At 49.6% G+C, this 6798-nt stretch overlaps 1 protein-coding gene across 2 annotated transcripts in view; it reads left to right on the top strand.

The window, feature by feature from the left end:
* The first annotated feature begins 1716 nt into the window (after nt 1–1716).
* Nucleotides 1717–6798, top strand: part of BCL6 (BCL6 transcription repressor) — a 24086-nt gene continuing 19004 nt past the window's right edge. Inside the window, exon 1 of one of the 2 annotated variants that reach the window (XM_017549580.2) lies at nt 1717–2027. The gene's annotated coding sequence lies outside the window, so the exon portion shown is untranslated. The remainder of the gene's footprint in view (nt 2028–6798) is intronic. The other variant, XM_037746087.1, reaches the window with a different exon arrangement.

Here is a 6798-nt window from a genome sequence, read left to right as displayed (position 1 = left end):
AGATGAAACTTCTTACGGGACTGTCAGTGAAAGAGATCCCAAATATCCCAGCAAACAGCAATCTTTCACAGTTCTGATCACTCCTCCATTATAAACCCAAATTTGGGGTTGAGATAGGTAGATTATTTTAGGACATATCTTTATTAGAAGTTAACATGTGACGAGATTTTGTGGAACCTTTAAGAATTCATCTGTAATTTAATAAGTCGCTTGAAGGACTCTCATAGGCAAGGCTCAGAACAGCCTGACCTTTGAAAGCTGCTTCTGGTCCAAACATTTTGGGTTAATTCTTGAGGAATCTGAAATATTATTTTCCCCTCACACCCTTCTTTTAAGAGACAGACATAAAAGAAACAAGAGTCTCCCTTATTCAGGGATGAGTAGGAGGGGAAAAAACCCCAACCAACATTTAAATAAGGAAACTAGCAGCTCTGAACAAACAAACTAGGACCCACAATGAAATGATTTTGCACTGCAATTGCCTTTAAAAAGAAAGTAATAGAGAAAAAGAGAAGGAAACATTTTCCCCTTCTTCTCTTCCCCCCCAGCTCAGCTTCAAGGCTAAGATCACCGTGCTGCGTGTAGTGCGTTGTAGTTCTAGCAGTCTGTTCTAAATACAGGCAGTATCTGTGATACTGGCACGGCAGGCCTTTAGAATTCCCTCCGGCTGATCTCTTAAACACAGACTGAAGAGATTTTTTACAACGACCTTGAAACGAGCCCCGAAAAAAAAGCAAGATCTTAAGAGAAAACAAAACACAAAACACGTATTTGGCTCACAGAATTTTGTAGAAAACACACACACACATACCCCCCCCCCCCCACACACACACACGTTTCTTGCAACAAGAAATTTCCCAAGAGTCAACAATAACAGAAAGATTAAACCCACCACTTGCTGTCCTGGAAAGAAACAAACCAAACCAAAACAAATCCTTTGAACATTTCTCTCAAGTACAGGAGAGACATACTTCAGCAAAAGTCCAAGGGGGAAAAAAAATTGCACCAAAGTGGGGGGGGGAAATAAAAGTGGGGGCTGGGATTGTTACATATGGCCAAAAATTTAAGCTTCTTTCAACAGTATTAGTACTGAAACAATACATCTTCTTTAAAACGCTTGAGAGATTAGATAGAGAAAGAAAAGGCACGCACAAAAAACTCCAACCGATGCCGATCCTATGATTTACGTAACACCACAAACTTGCAAAAGGCAAAAAATCAGAAGCAAAAATCCATAAACCATCAAAATACAGCAACCAAAAATCCCAAGCCACCATGCCAGAAAGAAAAAACCCCAGAACAACAGCAAAAACCCCTGTCCTAAATAAAAATAAAGCAAATGAACCCACCGAAAACTGCTTGGCAAATATTTTTCTCGTGGTGCTTAATATTCTAGCTGGAAAGAGCTGTGGTGTTTATTGTTGTTTTTTTTTTTTTCCCTCTTACTCGCGTCTCTAACCCTACTATATATAACATACTTTTTCCAGTGGTTCAAACCTCTCGCTCCCTTTTGTGCATTTAGCTCGAGGAGCTGAGTTTATGGGTAAGAGAGGAGGAATTAGCCCCAGACCCCGGGAAAGCAAGCGCACTCCCCCTCTTATGTCACCGAATAGCAAATTAGTTCTCAGAATTCCAGAGGCCGAGCTTTGCTACAGCGAAGGCGCCGACGTCACAGAGGAGGAGCCCACGTGACGGTGGCGGAGCAGGCCAGACCATCGTCACGGGCCCGGGGAGGGAGAGCCACATTCAGGTCCCTTCAGCCTCGAACCCGAACCTCCAAATCCGAGACGCTCTGCTGATGAGAACCTCGAAGTATGCCGGCCGGTGAAAAAATCTTGTGGCTTTGAGGGCTTTTTATCGGCCAGGGGAGGCAAAAATCTCTGCGAGCTGACACCAAGTCCTCCCCTGCCACGTAGCAGTGGTAAAGTCCGAAGCTCAAATTCCGAGAATTGAGCTCTGTTGATTCTTAGAACTGGGGTTCTTAGAAGTGGTGATGCAAGAAGTTTCTAGGAAAGGCCGGACACCAGGTGATTATTGCTGTTGCTGCCGCCGCTGCTGCTGCTGCTGCCGCCGCCGCCGCTGTTGCCGCTGGTGCCGCTGCCGCCGCCGCTGCTCATGATCATTATTTTACCTTTTAATTCTTTTTTTTTCCGCTCTTGCCAAATGCTTTGGCTCCAAGTTTTCTATGTGTATCTATTGATATAAATGTATATATTTATTTATTCTAGCTGTCAGGTGTTAAAATAAATGCCGAAGATTAGTCCCACGTCTCTCCCACTCTAGGATATAGATTTTTTAAATGTATTTATTATTATTATTGTTGTCTTTGAGTGAATCGGCCGGTTTGGGGAGGCTTTTGCCACCCTCCCTTGTGCTGTTTTGGTTTTTGGAAAGGAGGTGGAGGAGAGGAAGGAGGGGAATTAGGGGGCGGCCGGAGCAGAGAGGACGAGACAGTGCTTGGGGGGCGATTCGGGCAGGTCTGGGGGCTGTCTGGCCCCGGACCGCGGAGAGGACGCGCGCTCGCGCTCTCGCTCTTTCTGCTGCTGCTTGCGTACGGCTTGTGCTCTCTCTGGATTCGTGCGGCTGTGTTTTTTCCCTCTTTTCTCGCTTGCAAACTGCTTTCCTTGCTCCCTCGCTCCTGGCCTCGCCTTCCCTCCCTCCTCTTTTTCCTCGCGGCTTCTTCCTTCCCTTCCCCTGTCCTTCTGGGTAACTCCGGGAGGCGAAAAGGGAGGCTGCCCGCTCGCTCGCCCCGCTGGCTCTCTTCCACCGGCCTCGGTCCTTTAGATTCCCTGCCTTCGAGCCGAACCGAGATTTGGAAGGAAAAAATGCAAGCGAACTCCTCGGGTTTTTGTTTTTGTTTTTGGTCATAAATCCAGATGAGATGAAGTATCGTGTCTACTATTTCCTTTCAGAGCCTTGATCTTCCTAACGAGAGACGAGTGTTTTGGTGTCCCCTGCCCCTGTGTTTTGGGGAGCTTGGGGGCGGGGGTATTGAACACTTTGAAAATTATTCTTTCTTGGTTGTAGTCAAGGGAGTCGGGAACCTCCGCGCGCTCTCCCTGTTCATCCCGAGGAGAGAGAGGTTGATGGCGGGACAGGGCTTCTTCGGGTGGGTGGGAAAGGGGTGCGCATTGCACCTGCGGTGCCTTTCGGCGTGCGGGGGGACTCAGGGCACCTCGACAGGACGGCCCGGGAGAACGAGAAAGGTGGCGGGATTTCTGGCCGCCGCGGTGTTTGTATTTTGAGCTCTGCGTGACTCTGTGTTGGCTCCCAATGGCTGTTCCCTCCCTTTCCTAAATTTTATTTTATTTTTCCCATGGTGCAAGCTTTGTAAAAAAGGAACTGCGGGCCTGAGCGTAGTGGACGCCGGGCGTCAGATTCCTGAGGTCCCTACCCTGGGCGAGGAGAAAGACGAACCGAGCCCCAGCCCGCGTTCCTTCTGTGCGAGACTCGGGAGGAGAGAAGGGCACTTTGTGGCTCTGGCTGGGGGGGACCCGGCGCGGGAGGAGCGGGCGCGGGCGCGGGCGCGAAAGGAAGATCTTTGTGAGTGATTTTGCAAAAAATAGATTGCGAGGTTGGTTGGATTTGCAACCTGTGGCTCTCCTCGAGGGAGTAAGAATGGGGGAAGGCGGCGGCGGCGGCGGCCCGGGGAGGGAGTGGGCAGAGTTGGAGCCTCAGAAATCGGCTGAGCTCCGGGGGCGGGCGAGGAGAAAGGGGGGTGGGGGCAGCAGGAGCTAGGGGCCACCCCACTGCCGGATGTAGTGACCGTGGTAAATGTCTTGAACTGTGGGTTGCGTTGCCTTTATGATGCCGTGTTATTGGAACCCTGGCGAAAAATGGAAGTAGTGTTGCAATAATGAGTTTTAAAGCTCCCCCATGGAAAACAAAAACACAGCTAAACCGATTTAAAAAAAAAAAAATAGAAAAAAGACCCTCTGTGTTGTGTTCCCTCCCTGGATGGTTGAGTTGGTGGCTGGGGTTTGGGGATGGGGGTCCTGACAGGTGAGCAGATAAATGACCCCAAACCAGGTGCTTGCTGAAAGTCCCAAGCTGTTACAGGGCCCCCGACCACCTCAGCGTGCCAATCTCCACTCCCCTCCCATCTCCCCACCACCCACCACCCCACAACCCGCCAGGATTTAATCTTTTATGGATTTTTTTTTCAATCAGTTTATAGTTTCCAGGAGGAAAGTCTTGTAACGCTTTACTTTTTCTCTTCTTCTTCTTCTTCTTTTTTTTTTTTTTTTAAGTAAAGTGAGTGTCAGTAGCTGTGTTTTTCACAGTCTGGATTAAAAAAAAAAGTGGGGCAGGAGAGAGGGAACCAGGGAAAGGGCTGTTTAGAAATACAGTTTGTGGCTCTGAGCAATGCCACTGGCTTCCTCTACACAGACTGCCAGTTTCCCTTTTTCTTTGCAAGGTGTGTGTGGTTTTAATAAATAACTTAAAAAAAAAAAAAAGAGGGGGCGGTAGGATCCATCAGGAGACAGGTATCTGTTTTGCTCACTATTTACTACCAAGAGCCTTTGGCACTGGAACAGAACCTCGTAAATCTGCAGCCCAAGTTGAAGTTCATCTGGCCCTAGTCCACACGCTGTTCCTGGAGGTAGCAAACATGAGCTCAAAGGAGAGAGATGAAATCACATTATTGCTTTAAAATATATACTTTTTAAAAAGAGAAGAAAAGATATTTGTCTCTGGGGAAGGAGGAAGTGGTGAATAAGTATCAGGAGATGGGCATTCCTTTACTCTAATGACTGCAGTTGAGTCTTCGGGCCAAAATAGAAACCTGTAGATGGGAAATATCCCCCCCAATTCCCCCCCCACCCCAAGTTTATAAATAGAAGTTTCCAGTATCCTATTTGGAAGACTTTCCAATACTAGAAGCTGAAGCATTGGCTAGTTTTAGGGGTCTGTTGATAGTGACAAGAAGCCTAGATGCTGTTCATCAAAACTAGGCGACTTGAGGGAGAAAGTCAGGAAAAGTGGGAATTCTCCAATTATCCCTTTCCTCTTCCTTTCAGTTTTGAAGGGTTTTATCCCAATGCTTTCTTGAGAAGACTAATTTATTCTGGGTTTGGTGGACAGGGATGGGACTCTAGATTCTTAAGTTGTCGTTTGCTGAGCCCTTGAAGAGTTCCAGTTATTGGTTGAGTAAATGGTAGCCATGGATAGATGTCAAAACCCTTCCTTCCCTCTCCCCCGCAGGGTAGTCACACTCACAACCCAGTTTGTTGTGAAAAACTTCAGAGATTGAGAGGAGGCGGTGCAGCAGCGCCACCCCTCGGTAGGTGAAACAATTGGCAAAAGTCAATTTTTGGGAAATATTGGGAAGTGACCTGATGAAGCATTATTTCCCCCCCAGAGATTTAAAAAAGAAAACATAAGGGAGATAAAACTAATTGAAAAAAAAAAAAGGACTTTGCAGTTTATCAAGTACGGAAGAAAAATGTTGCTTTGCAACTAGGATGGTGTTATACTAGGCAACGTGGTTCTAATATATGTATATATTTTGTTGGGGGGGGGGGGGGTGCCTGGTTGACTTTAAGTAGAAGAGTTCTCCAGGCGGAGGTGGCCCGCCCTTCCCCTCGGAATGACTTCTCGGGGCATCTGAATTCTGCTGCCCCTCTAATGCTGAGATCGTGAGGGATGTTTTGGTGTAAAACGTCAGACCGGCTGGAGGTGCTGTAGTTTTGCCGGCGGTGGTAGGGCGTGTGTGTAGGGGGTGTGTTGAGGAGGTTTGTGGATGGCGTGGAGCAGCGGTAGGCTGGTCTGCAGCCCTCTGTGAGTCAACATGGAATGGCGCGTGCCGCTTTCCAGCACTGCGCAACAAGTGGGGCCGCGGCCGCCAGCACAGCGAGGGTGCCGCGCAGTGGCAGCCCAGGCCGGTGTGGGGGCCAGGAACGGCCCCTCCCAACCCTCCCGATGTCCGCTCCGAGACCCTCAGCTTCACCGAAAGCGCACACCCGACTCCCCAGAACTCCCCCGCTTTGCTGGGCGCCGTGAGCCCGAGTGAGGACCCAGGCCTCGGCCCCCAGCGCCCCTTTCCTCCGAGGCGATCAGGAGTTTTTTATTCCCGACTTTCTTTGCTGGACGACCAGTGGTTGGCAAGAATCTCTGCCCATACCGTCGAGTGCCATTCTGCCTTTTGAAGACAAGTGCGCCTACTTTCCCTTTCCAGTACGTAAAGCTTTTCCGGGGCAAAAAAAAATCAACTTAGAGTACATGAAAGCGGCTCCGGATACCCGCGTTGTGGCTGCTACAGGCGGGAGCGTCGGGAAGAAGGGACGGCATCCACTAAATTAAATGTTTTCCAGCTTTGCTTTTAGAGGCAATCCCACCCCCACCCTCGCCGCCACCAGACAGAAAATAAAGCGGGGCGGGCAGGGATCGGAGTGGAAGCTGCGGCCGCGCGGCGATTCTCGGACGGGCCGGCCTGCCACCTAGCGGTGGGCTGGATCGAGTTCGCGGCCAGGGGCGGCGGGCTCGCGGTGCCACCTCCCGGGCGGGCGGCCGGCCGTACCCTGACCACATGCTAGGAGGCCACCCTCCAGGCCTACGACCTCCAAAGTTGTGTTTGACAAGAGGGATGAAAATCAGAAAGGCCTCGCTGCTCGCCCAGTCCACGGTCACTCAGCGATGAGCATCTATTTCCACTAAGAGAAACCACAAATAACCCGCTTCGAACCCACCATCTTCCTGTCCCCGCGGCCCTTCTCAGGAGGAGTCGGTAGTGGGAGGATGCCTTCCAGGAGCTCAGGGGCTCTGGGACGTACAACTCTTTTTTTTTTTTTTTTTTTT

The sequence above is a fragment of the Cebus imitator genome, unplaced genomic scaffold (genome assembly GCF_001604975.1).
Source record: "Cebus imitator isolate Cc_AM_T3 unplaced genomic scaffold, Cebus_imitator-1.0 Scaffold220, whole genome shotgun sequence".
In the NCBI taxonomy this organism is placed as follows: Eukaryota; Metazoa; Chordata; class Mammalia; order Primates; family Cebidae; genus Cebus; species Cebus imitator.
The sequence above is the reverse complement of the archived record's forward strand: the minus strand, read 5'-3'. Positions and strand labels throughout refer to the sequence as shown.